Source organism: Nycticebus coucang, chromosome 9 (genome assembly GCF_027406575.1).
Source record: "Nycticebus coucang isolate mNycCou1 chromosome 9, mNycCou1.pri, whole genome shotgun sequence".
Classification (NCBI taxonomy): domain Eukaryota; kingdom Metazoa; phylum Chordata; class Mammalia; order Primates; family Lorisidae; genus Nycticebus; species Nycticebus coucang.
Genome location: NC_069788.1, coordinates 63,664,672 through 63,687,948, shown reverse-complemented (window position 1 = coordinate 63,687,948; position 23,277 = coordinate 63,664,672). Strand labels below are relative to the sequence as shown.

Here is a 23,277-nt window from a genome sequence, read left to right as displayed (position 1 = left end):
GAGCAGAAGCTTTCCCAGCTTTCTCGCTGGAATCAGTGCTGAAGTGGCTATATCCACTTACCCAGTGTGCCAAAACCGGTCTCACTCTGCCCCTGAGGGTTAGGGCTGCAAGGCGGCTCAGACCCCACCCTTAGGCTACTTGGTTGCTGGGTTACCAGCTCCCACCCGTTTATAGCTCTGTGACCCTGAGGGCGGAGCTTGCCGGGGCAGATCACTGACAATGGTTCCGTGTGACCCACCACCAAATACTATTAGCTCTGTCTGGCTCAGCGGCTCAGACTGGGGCCCTAGACAACAGCCAAAGTTCTCCGCACTCCTGCTCAGGCCTTCCCCAAGGCAGTTCAACTCAGTGCCAAGTCCAAGGAAATCAAAACAGTTCACAGGTAAGGCCTTTCTGGTTTGCAGTCTCGCTGCTACTGAACTTACAGTTGTGGGCGGGTTTAGACAGATTGAACACACGCGACCACTTGCTGGTTTTCCACTGTTTTAGTCCTCCTCTTGGGATCCAGAAGTCTCTCACTGACTCCCTGTATCCTCATAGGAGTGATGATAGGCAGTTCCCACCAGCCAGAGATGCCTGGAGTCCTATCTCCCCAGACTCATGGTGCCCAGATGCCCAGTCCACATTTTTTGAGCTCTGAGTATGAAGCTCAGCAGCAGGGAAGGCAGGAGATCCAGAGCTGAGGACTAGCTACTATTTTGCAAAAATTTTACCACCTGGATAAGCTCGGGGACCAAGGCACTGAACTAGGTATGTATATACAAGTCAGAGTCAAGGTCAAAATGTAATTTTGATTCTGATGCAGCCCCTTGACCAGAGGAGCAGAGGTGCTGACCTGCAGCCGTACACAGCACTTAAACAGCTTAGCTTTGTCCACAAGGAGCTGGAAAGCTGGCAGATTCATACCCCTTACTCTTCTACTGTTTACATCTTCCAAGTGGTTTTGATGAAAGTCCAAAACGATGTGGCCATGTCACAGAAATGAAAGTCACAGGTCTTTGTTTATTATTACACTGTGTGTATACAAGTCATTTTGGATTCCCTTCATATCTAGACCCTGGATGGCCTCTCAGTTCTGCCCAGATCAGGAGCTGACAGTGCTCTGTGGTTGCACTGATATTTGGAAGGAGTTGAAAAGACGTATAGTTGCAATAAGTGGGACCTTTCTAGTTGCCTGGTGGGTTGACTGCTGGTATATAATGGTTCTGTGTCCAGGTACTGTTTTGAACATTAAGGGGAAAAATATGCTGACTTATAAAGCATAGCCTGCTGCATGAAGAATGCTTCATATGGTAGTGAAGTGGAAAAAGAGACAAGGCTATTCTTATGTATTATAATGCACACATGCTCACACATACACATTTGGCTATTGTTTCTGTTTCTATGAAGAACCCTAACTTATACACTCTCTAAGGAAAATTTTCAAATGTGCCACCATCAGGAAATGTTCCCAGATTAAATCTAGGATGCCTGGTTACATTGGAATTGCAGATAGACCATAGATAATTTCTTGGTATAAATATGTCCCATGCAATATTTCTGACTATTTAGTATTTTTATACTAAAACATTATTTACTGTTTATCTGAAATTCAAATTTAGCTGGGAGTCTTGTATTTTTATTTGCTAATCTGGCAACCTACATCTAGGTACTTCTGTTTTTACAGCATCTGCAAGAGCCGTATGCCATGGCCATCACTATCTGCAAGGGAGGCTGGGAAATGTAGTGTTTTTAGCTGGAAACATTGTTTCAGCCAAGAACATGGGAGTTCTATTAATAAGGGAGAAGGAGATGGATGGAAAATGGATATTGGGTAGGCAACTCCTGGGAAGTCCTGGTGACTCTTTTACCATATGTGAGATGGGGATAAGCCTGTGTGGATAATTATATTATTGGAATGATCATGTATTAGGTTCTTTCTTTGTGTCATGTACTATGCTAAGAGCTTTACAAATCGTTTCTTATTTAATCTCCACAACAAGATTATTGCTGCTCCTATTTTGCAAAGGAGAAGCCTTACCCCATGGCTTTGGCCCAGAGAGGTTTAGGAGTTGTTTGAGGTCACACAGCCTAGTTAAGTTGAAGAGCTAGGTGTAGACTCCATATCAATATGATTATGTAGCTGGTGCTTTTGATATTTGATTTCTTTTTGATGACAGTTCTCTGTGCCTATATGGGCCAGGCACTAGGATGAACCCCTAGACAAGCATTCATATGAGTTATCTTTAAAGAGCAGGTCTATATTATGTGGTGCTGTGATTTAAACATGTTCCCTCCAAAATTCAGGTTTTGCCCATGTGATAGTACTAAGAAGGGGGGCCTTTAAGTGGTGATTAGGCCATAAGGGCTCCTCCCTTGTGAATGGGATTAAACGGTTACGTGCCAATGGCATTTTGAAATACAGCAACTGTTTACTGCCCATAATAAAGTTTTGAGAACTGCTGATCCAAGAGTGCTGATATGTGAAAGTGGGTCAGATTCTAATAACAAAAGTCTTAAATGATGAATCTGTAACTCTTCTCCCTAAACAAATATACAGCAACATAACAACAATGCCTGGGGTTCCTGACCCCATATTGGTATGTGGCCATTGCTCTTATAAAAGAGACTCTGTGTGGCCTTTGGTCTCTCCCACCCTTCTGCCCAGTGAGGGCGTGGGATTCCTCCTCTCGGGAGGATGCAGCCCTCACCAGACAGCTGAATGTGCTGGCATCTTGATCTTGGACTTCCCAGCTCCAGATCTGTGGGAAATAACATCTTTGATCTTTGTAAGTTACCCAGTCTGTGGTATTCTGTTATAGCAGCACAAAATGAACTAAGACATGTGGTCATGGTTAACGAGTTGTTACATGGAGGAAAGGCAGAGAACTAATAGTGGAAAAAGCACATGAGTTGTAATACTGCACCCGCACAGCTGATCAGAGAAAGGAAGGAGAGGGGCAGGCAGGGAAGGCAGTGGGTGGGCGGGAGGGAACCAAATGTGTGTGTAAAGGGAGGGTGTCTGGAGGGCTAAAGGCTGGGGCTACCACGGCCCCGAGTGATTTCAAGTCCTAGAAAGGCCCCAGCAGGAAAACCCATTTATAAACTGTCCAACTGGCTTCTTAGCTTTAACTGACTGTAGAGCGACTGAGAGCTGGCAACTTGTACTAAGTGGACTGTGAGTTTGTCTTTCTGTAGTATCCCCAGCACAGCACTTGGTATAGAGTACATGCTCAACATATGCTTGCTAATGAAACTTTACTGACCCTACCCACTTTGTCCAGGTTGAACCCCAGGTTCCCCCACACTGTGCATCCATGTGGTCTATGTGGGATCTAACTGTCAGGACAATTTTGGCTGGGCGGGGAAAGCAATAGTGAGCCAGAACTGGACACTCACCTGCTGGGCACTTTTGAAAAGTAATTTCTGAGTGTAGACGTCCCCTTATGTCCTTGGCAACATATGATTCTTTGGCTCCATGATTTCCAAAGATGTCAAGAGAAGTAATTAGAGTATCAATAATTGACATGTAATGCTTATTGTGTCTTAGGCACTGAGGGAAGTTGTTGGCACACACGATTTCATTTAATAACACTGATGAGGTAGGTGCCATTATTAGCTCCATTTGACAGATGAGGAAACCAAGGTATAGACAGAAAAAGTGACTTGCTCGGCTTCTTCAGCTGTATGTGATAAAGCCTAGACACGTTAAACCTGTCTTAACTGCTAGGCCAGTGCATCCCAAACTTGGCTGTACCTTAGAATCACTTGGGAGCTCTGAAAACTCTTAATACCCAGGTCACACCCAAGATCAATTAAATCAGAATGCTAGGGTGGGAACCGGATATCAGTATTGTTTAAAGATCCTCAGATGGTGCCAAATGGACAGCAAAGTTTGGGAGGGCTTACTAGGTTATAGGGCCTCTCAAAGGAAGGTAAAAGAAGCCAATTGCTAGGCTGGCATGTACAGAAGAGCCGCCTCATCTCTTTCTGCTTCCTCCAAGCTACCAGAACAGAGTAATCCCAAGTGGGAGTCATCCTGAGCTGGGAGGGAGGCATTCCTTAGGCTGGGGAAGTAGGTTTCCCTTTTAATTACAAGTTCTATCCCTATTCTATACACTCAGGTAGAGGGCAAGCTGAACTATTGCAGGAAAAAAAAAGTAATAAATGGATTCAAGATTTATTATGATTGTTATTGTTGTTATCATTCCACAATTTAGATCAGCCAGAACAGTTGTATTCATTTTAATAAGCTAATGAGTACCGTGGGAGAGCCTCCTCCAGTGATTCATGGTGATGTATTACATTCAATGTTAACTGCCTAGACGGAAAAAAAAAAGGCACTGCCCTCACTTTTTCTGTCATCACCCTTGCAGGAAAATTCCTCAGCCTTGAGCTGGATATTCCTGTAGAGCATTTAGCCTATAAACTCAAAAGCCTTGTAATTTACAGAGAGTCCAGCAGGAGAGACCATAAATGATTCTCCCTCTCCATTGGTGGGGCGCGTGTGTAGAGGAATTTGAAAAATAGAGCCTAGCTTGGTTTTGTGGTGTAGCAAGGCCAGGCCATCGATTATAGTCAATAAAACAAAGCAGACAGCTCAAGAGTTGTGGAAGTCATAGATCAGTTGGCACTATCTCTGATATTTCAGGCCCTGAGTATAAAACGGTTTTGGAGTGAGGGCAAAAGGTTATGTTTTTGATGATTGGAGGCATAAAAATTATGTTTGCAAAAAAGGTATATGATATCCACATTCAGGGGGCAAGTCAGGGAATGCAGGGATGGACAGATGAGGGAACAGGGGTGGCACCACCTGTCACGGAACAGCCTGGCCTTTTCTTGACCTCCCACCCAAGTCTGCCTGCTTGTAGGAAGGGCTCGCTGTTATATTCTGGAACCTTCTTTGGCAGGGTGAAGACTGGAAGTGGGGCTGAGGGGTAAGGGTAGAGTACATGGGGCATATTAAGTGGAAAGGAAGACTTACTTTTCAGGATAAAGGTGGGAGAAGTTACTTATTAGCATCTGTGTTCTTTTCTATTATTATTAATGTATTTGTTTGAGATAAGTTTAGGCAGAATGCAGTGACATCATCATAGCTTACTGGAAACTCAAACTCTTGGACTCAAGTGATCCTCCTGTCTTAGCCTCCCAAGTAGTTGGGACTACAGGTGCCTACTACCATACTGGGCTATTTTTATTTATTTATTTATTTTTTACTTTTTTGTAGAGACAGGGTCTCACTCTTGCTCACTCTTGCTCAACTCTTGCTCACTATCTTTTTGTAGAGACAGGGTCTCACTCACTGTGCAACACACATTAAATCAACTGGCCTCAAACTCCTGGCCTCAAACAATCCTCCCACCCCAGCCTCCCAAACTGTTAGGATTATATGTATGAGCCACAGCGCCCAGCATCTGTGTTTATTTCTTATTGCTTTCAAATCATCACACATTTAGCAGCTTAAAACAACACCTGCTTATAACTTCTGTAGGTCAGAAGTTTGGGTTCAGCATGTCAGAGTTTTACAAGGCTGAAATCAAAGTGTTGACCAGAATGTGGTCTCACGGGAAGACTAAGGGAGAATCCACTTTCAAAGCTCATTCAGGTTGATGGCAGAATTGAGTTCCTTACAGTTGTAGGACTGAGGTCCTGTGTCCTTGTTGACTGTCAGCTGGGGGCCTTCATCTTCAAATCCAGGAACTGGGATTGTCTCTCACAATTCAATCTCTATTGCTAAGAATAATCCTGTCTCTTAAGGGTTCCCTGATTAGATCAGGCCACCAAGGGTAATCTTCCAGTCTTGAGGTCAAGTGATTTTAGACCTTAATTCCTTCACAGCAGTACCTAGATTCACATTTGATTTACTGTGTACACCAGGGCCCAGAGCAACCTTGGACGCCCTCTTAAAATTCTGCCTATAGCAGCCTCTTTAGCAAAGTTCCTGAAATCACACTAGTGAGGGTGAGTAGCATCCAGTCCCAATAACTCAACCATTACTGGACATGTCATATCCCTGAGGCATCCTGTTCAACTATCCTTGCTCACTGCACTGCTTGGTCTCTGAGGCCAGCTTCGGAATTGTAATAAAGTCTCCATACTGTGCTTGTTCTATGGGTGGCTTATGGTAATGACGAAGTCAACTCATCAAGGAGACCTAAGGCCGAACTTTCCAACTGACCTACTTTGGGGTAGTCTGCAAGGGAGGAGACTACTCTGTTGAGGAAGGGCAAATGCAGGGAACTTCTGATGAAAGTAGTTTCATTATACTTTCCACGTAGACACTGTGCACCACACATTAAATAAACTGGCAAAATACATCTCTTAGGGAATACTGAAAAATAGAAATTTGTAAAGGGAAATGGCTAGTTGATTCTTTCTCCTGATGAAGTGAAGGAGGAGCCAAGAGGTGCAGAGTGCGGTCTCTGCTGAGGGACGTGGCTTCCGTGATATAAAGGCCACCACGTAGAGTTTGGTGGGAAAGAGGCATAACAATAAGGAAGGTGGGGTGGGATGCATGGGGAGGAGGAGGTAAGAACTGCAGGGGCTCCGAAGACATAACCCTGTCAATGGCTGAGGAATTTCTGAGCACAGAGTGAAGATCATTGAAACAGACATTTTTATTTATCCTTGAGTTGCATAAGAACTAGACCTTTGGCTGGATGTTTGGAGGCAAATGTGCCCCTTCCACTCCAAGAGCTCACGGGTAGTGGGTGAGAACAGGAGGAAGGCGGATGGTCTCAGTGTCCAGGACTGAGGGCAGTGAGAGCGATGAACCTGGGAGGCAGCACAGCTGCATCTAACTCCTACAGCAAGGGTGTGTCAGGAAAGCCCGAGATGAGCCTCACGGGGACCAGAACAACTTGACAATGACCGCCTTCAAGATATGTGTATCTTAAAGGTAATAAGAATGCTTGTCCAAGAGACAGACTTGTAGGAAGTGCTCAGGATATATTAATAGTGACCATGATCACGGCTTCTTACTGTGGCCCCTTCCCACCTCTGCTCCCACCCTTAAGAAGGGCTTAGAGAGGTGTTCAGGTCAGACCTTGATTTCGAATATGCAAACTATGTGCTGCAAGGTGAACAGCCCACCTAAAGGCACAGTGCTTGCTAATCACCCCAGCAGCTAGTTGGCACCCCATTTCCCCTCCAGAGCGCTTGTCAGTGGTTCTCAAATTTGAATGTGTGTCAGAAGCAACCAGAAAGCCTGCAAAACCAGAGATTGCTGGCTCCAACCCCAGTGATTCTGATTGTTCAGTTGGTTTGGGTGGGGCCCCAGAGTTTTCAGTTTCACAAGGCCCAGGAGACACTGGTGCTGAGGCCGGGTCCTCCGAAACTGCTGCTCCCTGTCACCTGTGTGGAAGGCGTTTGGAGGGGGTTAATCAAACATCAAATGGCTAGTAATTTTACAGTGGACATTGGCAGATTTGGCCTTGAAGGAAACCCACTAAAGTGAGGAATGGCTCCCCAGAGGGAAAGGCCAGAAGATTTCCACAAGGATTTCAGGATGATTGGGAATGTGGACGCAGCCATTTGCCCACCCGCACCCCTCCTGTACCCCCACGGTGGTGACAGAACTAAATGATAAAGCAGTCAGCATTACCCAAAGTGACTTGGAGGTGATTAATACTCAGAGCTCCTGGAGCAGAAAGGTGGGCATGCAAGATGCAATTAAGATGATAAAGAACACTGCTTAGCAGCGGGCTGGGTGTGAGGCTGGCGAGGAGGAGGGCTGCTGCCTGCCACCTGCTCTGCAGAGGCTGCGTCTGAGATACAGGGTGGGGCTCACCATGCCGCCAGGCTGTTGGGGAGAGAGAAGAAAGGCAACTGCAACGCGTATTTTCAAGCTGTGAGTGTGTCTTTGTCTCCCTCTGTGGAAGGAAAGCTGGAGGTTCCGGCAGTTGCTGATAACAAGGTTGATGATGATTTGGATGGTGGATGGAAAAAGCAATTGTGATTTGGTTTAAATTCAGTGTGTGGGCCAGCTAGTAATTGATAGAGGGAAGTAAATGACCTGAAGGAGGCTCTCAGAGTGATTCATAAGTCTTGAAGGCAGCGCAGGTTGCAGGCACAGAGCCAGCCCTGCCCACGGGAGGTGGTCCTTCCCTCCCCTTTCTGTGCTCCTGCTGCTCTTCTGGACACCCCCACCTCCCTCCGGGGCTCGGTGGGAGCTCTGAGGCACCATAAACATTCTCATTTCCTCAGCAAACGGCAGTAGGATAATTAACTAAATTCACACCAAATGACCAAATGGTGATTTAATGCCTCTATTCCGGTCAGTGTCTAACTCAGATGAATAACCCTGTGATGGTGGAAGGGCAGCAGAGAGGGCAGAAGGCAGCCCCAGATGTGTGTATCTGACTGCCCGCTCAGCGCTTCTGCTTGGGCCTGAACTCTCACTCTGTGCCCGCTTCCTTCATCCTAAGGCGCTCCTCTCTTAGCCTGCTCCATTGTGGGAAACGGTGTTACTTTTCATCTTTGAATCCTCCATCAGCAAATCTTTCTAGGTCTACCTTCCAAGCATATCCTAATTCAGCTTCCTCCCACTTCTCACCCCCATTCCTAAGCCACCAGCATCTCTTACTTCAAATATGGCAGCCTTTCATGGACTCCTGGTTTCCATTCTCTCTGCTTAAAGCAGGCAGTTGTGCACAGAGCAGCATCTTTATTTTATTTATTTATTTATTTTTGAGACAGAGTCTCACTTTCTGACCCTTGGTAGAGTGTTGTGGTGTCATAGCTCACAGCAACATCAAACTCCTAGGTTCAAGTGATTTTCTTGCCTCAGCCTTCCAAGTAGCTGGGACTACAGGCACCCACCACATCGCCTGGCTATTTTTAGAGACAAGGTCTCCCTCTGGCTCAGGCTGGTCTAGAACTTGTGAGCTCTGGCAATCCACCCACCTCGGCTTCCTAAGTCTTGGGATTACAGGTGTGACCCACCGTGCCCTGCCAGAGCATCATCTTCAAAAAGAAAAAGGACATTAGATTATGTTGCTTTCTTTGACTTCAGGTCTCTAACAGCTTCAACTGATAATCACTCTAAAATCCAGCACTGTTAGTGCACCTACCAGGCCCTACCTGACCCAGCCCTTTCCCTCTGACTCACTCACCCTGCCATTTTGTTTCTTCTGTTCCTTGAACACCCCTTTCTCATTCCCATCTCAGAGACTTTGCACTTGTTTTCTCATCTGACAGGAATTATCCTTCTCAAATCCTTGCACAGCCTATTTCTTACTTCTTTCATGTCTCTGCTCAGATGTCACCTGCCCAGGGAGAACTTCCCCGACTGCCTTACTCACCACCAGCACCCTGAGCTCCCTTCCCCATTGCCCTGCTTTATTTTTCTTTATGGAATTGTGTACATTGGCTTGTCCCTCACTTCTTGTCTACTTTTCCCTGAGAATATAAACTCTTTTAGGGCAGGGACTTTGGTTACATTCATGACTGTATCCCACAACGAGAACAGTGCCTGCCATACCACAGGCACATAGAAGTATTTGTTGTAGGAATACCCTTAATTAAGCCCCTCCTAAGTACTAGTAGTTTTGTATACTAAGCTACAACTGTCTGAGGCAGACAGGTGAAGGATATTGAGATGGGGGATTATCCTGGATCGTCTGAACAAGTTCAATACAATCACTTGATTCTTTTATAACGTGAGGCAGGAGATTAGGGGAAGAGAAGGCAATGTGACCATGGAAACAGAGATTGGAGTGGATGAGCACACAGGCAGGAAATGCAGGCAGCATGTACCAGCAAAGGAATGGATTCTGCCCCTAGAGTCCTCAGAAGGAATCAGTCCTATCAACACTTTGATTTCAGCTCTGTAAGACTCATTTTGGACTTCCAACCTCTGAAACTGTAAGAGAATAGATTTAGTTACTAATTTGTGCAAATTTGTTAAAGCAGTAATAGGAAACTGATACACTGCTCTACTGACTGAGTCACTCCCTCTTCTTTACCACTGTCTTTCTCTGTAGTTTGTTCATACCTTTATTATTGAATGTATCACATCCTATTTGTTTATTTGCTCATCTATTTATCTCCCCTACTAGACAGACAGTTGAGGAAAGGAGCCTCAAGAGCCTCAGAGTCAGAAGCTAATCAAAGACACAATTCCCTTCATAGTAGCTTCAAAGAAAACAAAATAATCTATGAATATATCTATCAAAAAGGTGAAGGACCTCTACAAAGAGAATTATGAAACCCTAAGAAAAGAAATAGCAGAAGACATTAACAAATGGAAGAGCATTCCATGCTCATGGCTGGGAAGAATCAACATTGTTAAAATGTCTATACTTCCCAAACTAATCTACAGATTCAATGCTATCTCCATTAAAATATCAACACCATACTTAGAAGAACTAGAAAAAATAGTTCTTCATTTCATATGGAACCAGAAAAAACCTTACATAGCTAAGGCAATTTTTAGTAATAAAAACAAAGCTGGAGGCATCACTCTACCAGACATTAGGCTATACTACAAGTTCACAGTGATCAAAACAGCATGGTATTGGCACAAAAATAGAGACACAGACATTTGGAACAAACAGAAAACCAAGAGATGAAACCAGTCTCTTATAGTTACCTGATCTTTGATAAACCAAACAAAAGCATACACTGGGGAAAAGAATCTCTTTTCAATAAATGGTGTTGGGAGAACTGGATAACTGCATGTAAGAGCCTAAAACTTGACCCACACCATTCACCATTTACAAAAATTGACTCAAGACATGAAATGATAACAATCTTAGAAGAATGTGTGGGAAAAACTCTTGAGGATGTGGCCTGAGGAAAGATTTTATGAGGAAGACTTCAGTGGCAATTGCAACAACAACAAAAATAAACAAATGGGACTTAATTCAACTGAAAAACTTCTGCACAGCGAAGGACACAACAATCAAAGCAAACAGATACCTTCAGAATGGGAAAAGATATTTCCATCTTAAAAATCTGATAGTTTAATAACTAGGATGTCTAGAGAACTCAAATTAATCAACAAAAGAAGAGCAAACAATCCCATCTATCATTGGGCAAGAGACTTGAACAGAAATTTCTCTGAGGAAGACTGATAAATGGTTAACAAACATATCAAAAAATGCTCATTCTGTAATTATCAGAGAAATGCACATGAAAACCACCTTGAGAAATCACCTAACCCCAGTGAGAATAGCCCATATCACAAAGTCCCACAGTTGCATATGCTGGCGTGGATATGGAGAGAGGGGAATAAATACTTTTATATTGTTGGTGGGACTGCACACTAATACAGTCTTTTTGTAAAGAAGTATGGAGATTCCTTAAAGAACTCAAATTAGACGTCCCATTTGACCCCACAATCCCACTACTAGGCATCTGCCCAGAGGAAAAAAAAATCATTTTATCATAAAGACATTTGCACTAGATTGTTTATTGCAGCTTGATTTGCAATCACCAAGATGTGGAAACAACCTAAATGCCCATCAGTTCAGGAATGGATTAACAAACTGTGGGTATGTATACCATGGGATACTATTCAGCCATAAAAAAGATGGTGACTTTACATTTTTTGTATTAACCTGGATGGAGTTGAAACACATTCTTCTTCTGAAGTATCACAAGAATGGAAAAGCAAATATCCAATGTACTCTAATACGAACACGCAAATGATCTAATCCACACCCATATAGGAGAAATACTCATTTCAATTCAAGTTGTGGGGAGGAGGAATGAGGAAGGCGAGAAAGGAGAGAAGAGTGGGTTTGGGGTGCTCCCACTTAATGGGCACAATGGGGTATATAGCACACCTTTTGGGTGTAGGACACAACTACAAGAGGGTCTCTACTAACAAATTCAAATATTGTGACCTGGTAGTTTGTACCCTCACATTAACCTGAAAGAAATAAAAGAGCTTCAGTCCTCAGAGGATTTAGCTCATACTACCCTGTTTCCCCGAAAATAAGACATCATCTGAAAATAAGACCTACTTACAGGAAAGATAAGACGTCCCCTGAAAATAAGACCTAGCGCATCTTTGGGAGCACACCTTAAAATAAGACACAGTCTTATTTTCAGGGAAACAGGGTAGGCTGCATAAATGTGGGCAAAATGAATTAATGTTTTATTGGGCAGGAGTGTTTTTCCCAAGCTATCCTAAATCTGTGACTATTTTATGGGACCTCCTACAGCTACTTGCCTTAGCTTAAAAGCATTAATGATGGTTTCAAGAAGAAAAATCTTTATTCTGAATTTACAGCCATGGAAGAGATCACTGATCCCTTTGGTATTTCCATGGCTCTGGTCAACTTAAAGGGAAATGTAGTAGTAACCTTCCACTGGTGAGCTAAGCCTCTGGAGGAGGATAAGAAGGAGAGAGAAAATATAAGCAGTTATGTAGCATTCAGAAGAGGAGGGTTCAGACCAAATATAATTGAAGCAAGAAGTCATCAGAATATGCAGCAACTGTTATTTTAAGGAAAATAAATTCATGAGATTCAAATTTCAACATGACAGAAAAAAAAAAGTCTTTTTTTTTGTTTTTTTTTTACATTTTCCACACGATGTTCAGCAAGATGCATCTGTCAAGAAATGGGGGAAAAGGTCACATGAAAGCCAATGGAAAGTCGTGGATGGAATTCATTCTGTCACACACCATCATCTCAATTAAAATATAACGGGGAGATTGTCATTTAGGCTCACATCTTTTCAGAATCTTTTACATAGCACATTGACAGGGCTTGTTTATTTGATTGGAGAACCTCTCAAATTTTCCTATTAGGTCTGCAGTCTGAGATAATTAATGTGTGAAATGATCCGTTGCCTTTATTTTGACAGGAGCTGTCTCAGATATATGAGAACTTGAGTAAACAAAGCATTGAGTCTCCTTGGGATGTCCAGGGTTTGTGTTATTGTATCAGGTAGTGCCAGATCAGGGGTCCTGTCTATGCCACAATGGGGAACATGTATCTGGGGACTAGAATGTCTTAGTTCCAGGGAATGTGGCACAGAAATCTCAAGCCCAGGAGGAAGTGGTGAGCAAATTGCCAATTTCCATGGTGTAAATATTTTTGCCATGGCTGATTTCAATTCACTAGCAAAATTTCTGAAAAATTAAAAACGGGCTTTTATTAGAGAGTGAAAACCAGCTCTAACATGCCACTGGGTGAGTGCGTTTTATTTATTTTTTAAGACACAGAGTCCCACTTTATCACCCTCAGTGGAGTGTCATGGGGTCACAGCTCACAGCAACCTCCAACTTTTGGGCTTATGAGATTTTCTTGCCTCAGCCTCCTGAGTAGCTGGGAGTACAGGCACCTGCCACAATGCCAGGCTATTTTTTTGTTGTTGTTGCTGTTGTTGCAGTTTGGCCGGGGCAGGGTTCGAAACCGCCACCCTCAGTATATGGGGCCGGTGCCTTACCCTGTGAGCCACAGATGTCGCCCTGTATTTTAGTTTTTTCTTAAAAGAAAATTATTGAGGTAAAACAACAACTATATATATATATATGTATATATAATTTACCATCTTTACCATTTTTAAGTATACTCATAGAGTTCAGTGGTTATAAATACATTTATATTCTCTTTTTTTCCCTTCATTCCCTCTCCTTCACTCTCCCCTCCCCAGTCTCTGGTAACCATCAATCTGCTCTCTATCTTCAAAAGACCAACTTTTTAAGCTCCCACATATGAGTAAGAACATGTGATATTTGTCTTTTTGGTGCTTGGCTTATTTCACTTAACATTATGACCACTAATTCTATCCATGTTGCTGCCAATGACAGGATTTCATTCTTTTTTATGGCTGAATAATATTCATTTGTGTGCATATATGTACACCACATTTGCTTAATCCATTCATCTGTTGATGGGCACTTAGGCTAATTCCATTTCTTGGCCATTGTGAATAGTGTTGCAATAAGCCTGGGAGTATAGATATCTCTTTGATGTATTAATTTCCTTTCCTGTGGATATATATCCAGTGGTGGAATTGATGGATCATATGGGAGTTCTATTTTTAGTTTTTTGAGCAACCTCTATGCTATTGTCCGTGGTGGCTGAACTAATTTATAATCATATAAATTGCTCATTTGATGAGCAGAATCATACCCTTCTGCTCATCAAATGAGGTGGGAATAGGGGAGAATGAGCAGGGGTGAAGGGTGGAGGGGAGTGGCGGAGGAAACGGAGACATTGTACACGCTAACCCAGCCACTGGATTTTCCTTCCTCAGGGGAAATATCTGAAGATTGTGTCAAAGGTGGGCTAGATTCTAGAGGTTGCCACAATCCCAGAGTTCTAATTTCCTGGGTGTGACCTGGGGCCGCACGAGAAACTGTGGATGACTGCTGAAGTTAGACAGCAGCTGGGCTGAGGTTCTGGCCACCGAGTCTACCTGCAGAACAGCCACGAACCTCACAGACTGGGATTTAGAGAGCTGAATGTGGCCATAAAGGAGAGGGCTTGGCAAGAATGGGGCCAAAGGGCAGCAGCATGGTTGGAAGGAGTGGTGTTCTATGCAGTTTTAAGCCAGGAAGAAGCTGGAGGTTTCGGGTACATTGAGAGCAGGGAGCCTGACAGGCCACAGATACATGCGGTCCACTAAGCCAAGGTTACACAATGATCACCATGTGAGACTTTAGTTACGCAGTCCTCTTTCCCAATTTGTGGAGGCTCCTGTGAGGGAATCACTACTGAAACAAAAGAATGATCCTGGTAATGCAGATAAACATCAGCTCCTGGGGACCTGAGCTGGTAATTTGATAATGTGATTATCCGTGGGCACTCTCTGAAGTTGGTCAAGTCGACACCACGTGATCGTCCGTAGTTCTTGGGGGTCTGGAGTCTCTGGTGCTCTGCTTGGCACCGTGCAGTGCTGAGACCCAATGGCATTGTCCTGGCCTGTGGCAGAGCGTGGGCATGGAGGCATTGAAAAGATTCCGGGAATCCCTGTGTGTGCCACCTGCTCTCAATCAGGGGGTACTTGAGGCACAATTATTATTAACTCATGGACATTTCATTGGTATTTGAAGAAAGACAACTTTATCCACAAAAAGAAGAGAACCAGAAGGTGGAAGGCAACCACTGACATAACCAAGTAGTTTTAGCAAATCATTTTCATCTGATAGTGTGCAATCTACAAATTCTTTCAAAAACACTGGTGAACATGAGTACACGTGTGTGCTGTGTGTCCTTGTGTGAAGGAAGAAGAGAATGAGAGAGAGAAAACGGGAGAGAGAGTGTGTAAGAAAGAGCGTGAGAGAGAGAATGAGGGAGGGTGTGTTTGTGAGTGTGAGAATAAAAGTGTGTGTGAGAAACAGAGTGAGAGAGAGAATGAGAGAGGCAGAAAGGGAATATGGGAGGGAGGCAGGCCAGCAGGAGAGCATGGGAGAGAGAATGAGGATGTTGTGAGGGAGAGAGGGCAAATGAGAGAGAAGTGCCACACGGCGTGGCTCTGGGTGATGTTGAAGGCCAGAAGAAGGCAGCAGGAGGAGAAGTTTGGTGAGATGCCAGGAAAGAGAAAGAAGGGAGGGCAATGGCCAGGGCTGAGATAAGAGTTGAGCAGTGGGAATTCGGTGCAAGGGTTCAGAGGAACTGTGGGTTTGTCCTAAGTGCCTCAAGTTTCCCAACAGGCTCTGGTTCTGAGAGGACCCAGCTCTTCAGGGGCTGTCAAGAATCCATGCCGGGTCTTGATGTCCAGGAAAGTGAAGGGAATGGAGAAGACTTTTGAACTTGAACATCTTTCAGACAATAGGGCCAAAAGGGCATTTGTAAGATCTGAAGCTTGGTATGCTTGGTTACTCTCTGCTGGAGGAACACAGCGTAGCTGGGTAGAAGGCAGTTTCAGGGCAGAAAGTAGAGAACAGGACTCCACCCACATTGTCCAGGCTGCTGCCGTATGGAGACTGCCAGGTCTGCTCCCTAGGGGAGCTGGAGACTCAGGGGTCAGAAGACCCATTGCAACAGTGCTCTTTTTCCTTGCTGTACCACACTTAACTCTGACCTAAACATTTCACGTGTTCTTCTTGTGGGTGGGGTTGAATGTAAAATGTGGAGGATACGTAACAGTGGGACCTCCATAGTGGACAACTTCCCTATATTGACCGCCTCCTTAAGTTGACCTAATGTTCATGGACCAGACACACTCCATGTGTACATATCAGTACAGTAGACCTAGTTCCTTATGTTGATCACCTCTATATGTTGAAAAGTTGTTATAGTCCCTTGGGTGGTTAAATTATAGGGGTTCTACTATACTTTTATTTACTTCTGTTTAGTTTTTAAATTTTTTTCTCAAAGTTTAGTTTCAAATTTATTAAGCAAAAAAAAGCTGTGCTTAAATCATTTATTTATTTGTTTGCTCATTTATTTATTCATTTTTAAGGTGCATTTTTATTGAACTGGTCTCAAGTCAGTATACAGGTAAGACTTGGTCACCTCCACACTTCTACCCACTCCCAGGGAGACCAAAAACCTTTATACATGTCAACCTGGGGGACACAGAGAGGGTCACAAGGCTGATAATATGAACACAACAAAATAAAATAAAAAGGTGAAGATTTTAAAAATTGCATTACATAATTTACACAAAAGCTATGCTGTCACCTCCCCTGTGTGGACTGGGAGGCGTAGGCCATTGTCCTCAGAGAGAAGTGGGACGGCTTTTGGGAGGGCAAGGGATTTCCTGCAACAATGCATCTCAGAATATTTGGAATGACTATTAAAAAAGAACAATGTACAAAGTCCTCGGCCAAATTGTAGACCCTTGAGGATGCTCGGTCTAACTGCTGTCACCTTCGCCATTCGTTTTTAAATCCTGAGTCAAGCCAAAAAAAGAACAAAACAAAAGCATAAAAACCCCAAATAAAGCTATTCCAATCTCATCTTGTTTTCTACACAAGTTAGGTTTTGTCAAGAAAGGGTGTAATGCAACTAAGTAACAGTCCACTGGAAGCATTTGTGGTGGACGATGGGTGGGGCCAGACACTTCCCACTTGCTTGCTGGGCCACACCTGCTAGGAGGTAGATAGTAAGGCCAGGATGGAGCTGCCCATCCACATGGAATATTTGTGCTCAGTGGGGAGCAGTGATCTTGATCTTCATGGTGCTGGGAGCCAGGACAGTGATCTACTGCATTCTGTCAGTGATGCCAGCGTACAGGGTGGTGCCTCCATTTAGCTGTCGGTGTATAGGTCCTTCTGGCTGTCCACATCACACTTCATGATGGAGTTGAAGGTAGTTTCACGGGTGCCACAGGATTCCATGCTCAGGAAGGAAGATTGGAACAGAGCCTCCAGGCAGTGGAATTGCTTATTTCTGATGGTGATTACCTGAATATCAGGCAGCTCATAGCTCTTCTCCAGGGAGGAGCTGGAGGTATGGCCATCTGCTTGAAGTCCAGGACAATATAGCACAGCTTTTCCTTGATGTTACACATGATTTCTTGTTCAGCCATGGTGGTGAAGCTATAGGTTAGCTCCATGAGGATCTTTGTGAGGTAGTCTGTTAGGTCCCAGCCAGCCAAGTCCAGATGCAGGATGGCATCACCTGAGTCTATCACAATGCCAGTGGCATGGCCAGAGGCATACAGGGACAGCACAGCCTGGATGGCTGCATACATGCCTGGGGTGCTGAAAGTCTCAAAAGTGATCTGGGTCATCTTGTCATGCCTGGCCTTGCAGTTCAGGGGCCCTCAGCAGCATAGAGTGTTCCTCAGAGGCTACATGCAGCTCATTGTAGAAAGTGTGATCCCAGTTGGTGATGATGTCGTGCTTGATGGGGTGCCTCAGGGTCAGGATACCTCTCTTGCTCTGGGCCTTGTCACGTAAGAGTCCTTCTGACCCATGCCTACTATCATACAGCAGTGCTACAGGCATCCATGTTGGAAAGGAAGATGGCTTGGGGGGCATTGTCACCTGTGAAACCAGCCTTGCACATGCCAGAGCCATTGTCAACAACCAGTGCAGCAATATCATCATCTATGGCGAGCTGGGATGTGGGTGTGGACCATGGCAGAACAGCGAGGGTGAGGCATCTGTGCTCACGAGGTGGACACGGTCTATGGCAAATCTCCCCATTTAAATGAGAGAAGACAAGAGAAAGATTAAAGAGAAATAATGCTTCAATTTTACATTAAAACTGAATATCCTAATTCAGAAAATCTTGGCAACAAATGAGATAATCAGCATGGAACTAATCATCTCTTTTGAATCACAGAGAAATGTACCAAGTGCTTATAAAGAGATACAGCTTTTAAAAGAGCCTGCTTCTGTTAGCCTATCTCTGGCTCTGGTAGGTCTGGACATTGATTAAGCAAAGAATAGAACTTCCCTTGCTTTTCTGGTTTTGTTAAAATATTCCTTCCAGTTGACAGAAGATTTCTAGCAGCTAACTCTCAGTCCTCTTACAAGGCCTGTAGCAGATGACCTGTTAATCTCTTGTACCACACCACAGGGGTCCTGAACTGTGACTAACCCACCTACCATGTCCTGAGTTATACTTGTACCACACCATTAATTGGTTTAAAGAGGCCACTCACCCTAACTTGGGGCTGTCACCATTTTCCATTTTGGGTGACAGCCTATCTGCCTGCAGATGCTATTAATAAATCTCTCCTATTAACTCTACTCAGCCTGGTTCTTTGCAGCATCTTTCCCCTTTTTAACATCTAACAAATGGTGCCAAAACCCATGAAGGAGGCAGTGAGAACAGTCATGGGATCACCCTGAACCCTTGCCACTGTCCCTGTCCCTGCCAACAACCAGCACTGCACACAAATTTGCTAGGATTTGGTGAATTGGAAGAAGGAGCTTCTTTGGAAGTCTCATACATCCGTCCACCTATCTTCTCTGTTGCAAACCCTAGCTCTAGGTTGAGACTGCCCCTGGGATCTGGGACACTGGTCCCTATTCTCCCCAGTGCTATCCCTTGGGGGATGCTTGAGGGATGGATTCGGTCTTTTTCTATTTGGCACCACAGGAGAAGCATGGAAGACTGTCGCCCCCTGGTATAAGCCTCAACCCCATTTTGTGGCTAGTCTTAAAAATTCTTTTGACAAAGTTGAAAAACAGATACTAAATTTAAATCTGCTTCTGTCTGTATGTTTGTGTGTTTGTATATGTCATGTGTTTGTAATATTTCCCCACCCAAATATGCAAAATAGCTGTGATTAATTGGCTTAAAACAATAGAAAAAGCAAAAAAGCAAGCACTTAAATCAAATATTTTATGAGGAAAATAGTAAAAACCTTGAATGCATTCACATGACTTTGGTAATCTTTGATAAATGAAACCAGTTTTAAAATTAGTATTTAAATTTAGATGTTTTAAGGTCATAAAACTGCTGCTCCTGTAAGATTTACAAATTTTGCTGGATTTGATGGCAAGCTTATATTCTTAGTTTTTGAGCCTCTAAATTCTGGGGTCTGGATATGTGGCCATGGTGAGACCTAAATCAGTACCTATAGGGCACAATCTAGCCCCCATGGCCTCTTTTTCCCTGGCCCAGATTTGCCCCCTGGCTGTTCTGGGAAGAATTTGAATCCTCCAGCCATCCTGTTTTCTGTCTTGAACCCTGCACCTGGTAAATAAATTACAGGCACAGATGGATCCTGTCCTTTGCAGCCACCTTTGATACCACATGGCCATGTGAGACTTAGGAGGACCAGGAAAGACCAGGAGTGGTGCCTATGTTGTAGTTTCAAAACTCTTTTCTTTTTCTTTTTTTTTTTTTGTAGAGACAGAGTTTCACTTTATTGCCCTCGGTAGAGTGCCGTGGCGTCACACAGCTCACAGCAACCTCCAACTCCTGGGCTTAGGCGATTCTCCTGCCTCAGCCTCCCGAGTAGCTGGGACCACAGGCACCCGCCACAACGCCCGGCTATTTTTTTGTTGCAGTTTGGCCGGGGTGGGGTTTGAACCCATCACCCTCGGTATATGGGGCCGGCGCCCTGCTCACTGAGCCACAGGCACCGCCCTCAAAACTCTTTTCAACAACATTTGAAACCTTAAAGTCATGTTAAGTTAAAAAGAGAATCATAAATGTCTGGGTCATTTGTAAGATGTAATACTTTACCTGTCTGTGATTATTTGGGAATCTGAGTCTTTTCTTTGTTGAAGAATAAGATTTTTGCCTTTTAAAATTATCTAATTATCATTTGGCTAAGTGAAAGACTAACTTTATAGATCCAGCTTTATGAAATTTGTTTTTAGTAAGAAAGGTTAAAAAGAAAGGAAAATAGTATTGTACAAGAAAAGATCTTGTGTGGTAAACTTTTGTCCTGAAATAGAATGGTTATGTAAGAAAAGGGAAAGTGAGGACAAAACAGAAGGTTATTAGCATGTTTGTAGATTATCTATGCAAGTTGGGATAGGTCTCATAAGAATTTATGAGGAATTTGCATGTGATCCAGTTGGCTATAATTTATGAATTTGTTTAAAACAATAAAAGTTTCTTGATACATTAATTTGCTCTTGATGAAATTACATGACCTGTTTCTTTCTAATTTAAAAATTGTACTGCAGGAGGTTTTTCTTCTTTCTTTTCAGTAATTGGCCTGAAAGTAGCAAAGATTTCATGCCTTATCAAGACAATTCACGTGTTATCTTTAATAAGATTTTGGCTAAGTAGATAAAAACCCTAAACTTTAAAAGGGTTAATGTTTACATCCATGTAACTTCCTGTATTACCTTTAGAAACTTTTGACTTGTGATTCTATTTGAACAAATGTTTGAAGCCTTTGATATTTGACAAACTTTCCAAAATCAAAATTCTAAATTCAGTCTTTTTGACTTCAAACTAGTTTTTTAAATATTAGGACCACTGAAAGTCTGAGAGAAATATATTAGGATTAGTTGCAATGTTAAAACTATACAGGAAACATTGTCAAATATGAAACGGTGTTTAACTTTCTTTGATTTATGTGTGTATATCATGTTATTGATGTATGTTCCAATATTATAAACTATTTATATGTCTTAGTGTATGTTATCAGTAATATTTATGTTATTATGTTAAATTGCCATATGTCACAAGAATAACCAACTTTTTAGTTGTCTCTTTAACCATAGCTATTCTAAGATCTTTGTCATTTCTAGACAATGATTTTATTTGATTCATCTCAGAAAGTATTTTTTTTTTTTTTCTTTTTTTGTTTTGTTTTATTGTTGGGGATTCATTGAGGGTACAATAAGCCAGGTTACACTGATTGCAATTGTTAGGTAAAGTCCCTCTTGCAATCATGTCTTGCCCCCATAAACTATGACACACACCAAGGCCCCACCCACCTCCCTCCTTCCCTCTTTCTGTTTCCCCCCCATAACCATAATTGTCATTAATTGTCCTCATATCAAAATTGAGTACATAGGATTCATGCTTCTCCATTCTTGTGATGCTTTACTAAGAATAATATCTTCCATGTCCATCCAGGTTAATACGAAGGATGTAAAGTCTCCATTTTTTTTAATGGCTGAATAGTATTCCATGGTATACATATACCACAGCTTGTTAATCCATTCCTGGGTTGGTGGGCATTTAGGCTGTTTCCACATTTTGGCGATTGTAAATTGAGCTGAAATAAACAGTCTAGTACAAGTGTCCTTATGATAAAAGGATTTCTTTCCTTCTGGGTAGATGCCCAGTAATGGGATTGCAGGATCAAATGGGAGGTCTAGCTTGAGTGCTTTGAGTATTCTCCATACTTCCTTCCAGAAAGGTTGTACTAGTTTGCAGTCCCACCAGCAGTGTAAAAGTGTTCCCTTCTCTCCACATCCACGCCAGCATCTGCAGTTTTGAGATTTTGTGATGTGGGCCATTCTCACTGGGGTTAGATGATATCTCAGGGTTGTTTTGATTTGCATTTCTCTAATATATAGAGATGATGAACATTTTTTCATGTGTTTGTTAGCCATTCGTCTGTCGTCTTTAGAGAAAGTTCTATTCATGTCTCTTGCCCATTGATATAAGGGATTGTTGGCTTTTTTCATGTGGATTAATTTGAGTTCTCTATAGATCCTAGTTATCAAGCTTTTGTCTGATTGAAAATATGCAAATATCCTTTCCCATTGTGTAGGTTGTCTCTTTGCTTTGGTTATTGTCTCCTTATCTGTACAGAAGCTTTTCAGTTTAATGAAGTACCATTTGTTTCTTTTTGTTGTTGTTGCAATTGCCATGGCAGTCTTCTTCATGAAGTCTTTCCCCAGGCCAATATCTTCCAGTGTTTTTCCTATGCTTTCTTTGAGGATTTTTATTGTTTCATGCCTTAAGTTTAAGTCCTTTATCCATCTTGAATCAATTTTTGTGAGTGGAGAAAGGTGTGGGTCCAGTTTCAGTCTTTTACATGTAGACATCCAGTTCTCCCAACACCATTTATTGAATAGGGAGTCTTTCCCCCAAGGTATGTTCTTGTTTGGTTTATCAAAGATTAGGTGGTTGTAAAATGTTAGTTTCATTTCTTGGTTTTCAATTCGATTCCAAGTGTCTATGTCTCTGTTTTTGTGCCAGTACCATGCTGTCTTGAGCACTATGGCTTTGTAGTACAGACTAAAATCTGGTATGCTGATGCCCCCAGCTTTATTTTTATTACAGAGAACTGCCTTAGCTATACGGGGTTTTTTCCGGTTCCATACAAAACGCAGAATCATTTTTTCCAAATCTTGAAAGTACGATGTTGGTATTTTGATAGGAATGGCATTGAATAGGTAGATTGCTTTGGGAAGTATGGACATTTTAACAATGTTGATTCTTCCCATCCATGAGCATGGTATGTTCTTCCATTTGTTAATGTCCTCTGCTATTTCCTTTCTGAGGATTTCATAGTTTTCTTTATAGAGGTCCTTCACCTCCTTCGTTAGGTATATTCCTAGGTATTTCATTTTCTTTGAGACTATGGTGAAGGGAGTTGTGTCCTTAATTAGCTTCTCATCTTGACTGTTATTGGTGTACACAAATGCTACAGACTTGTGGACATTGATTTTATATCCTGAAACATTACTGTATTTTTTGATGACTTCTAGGAGTCTTGTGGTTGAGTCTTTGGGGTTCTCTAAGTATAAGATCATGTCGTCAGCAAAGAGGGAGAGTTTGACCTCCTCTGCTCCCATTTGGATTCCCTTGATTTCCTTGTCTTGCCTAATTGTATTGGCTAGAACTTCCAGCACTATGTTGAATAGTAAAGGTGACAGAGGACAACCTTGTCTGGTTCCAGTTCTAAGAGGAAAAGCTTTCAGTTTTACTCCATTCAGTAAAATATTGGCTGTGGGTTTGTCATAGATAGCTTCAATCAGTTTTAGAAATGTGCCACCTATGCCTATACTCTTC

The 23,277-nt window shown here is 42.8% G+C and overlaps 1 pseudogene; it reads right to left on the bottom strand.

The window, feature by feature from the left end:
• Positions 1–16,862: 16,862 nt before the first annotated feature.
• LOC128594733 (actin, cytoplasmic 1-like) overlaps positions 16,863–23,277 on the bottom strand; it is a 36,008-nt pseudogene continuing 29,593 nt past the window's right edge.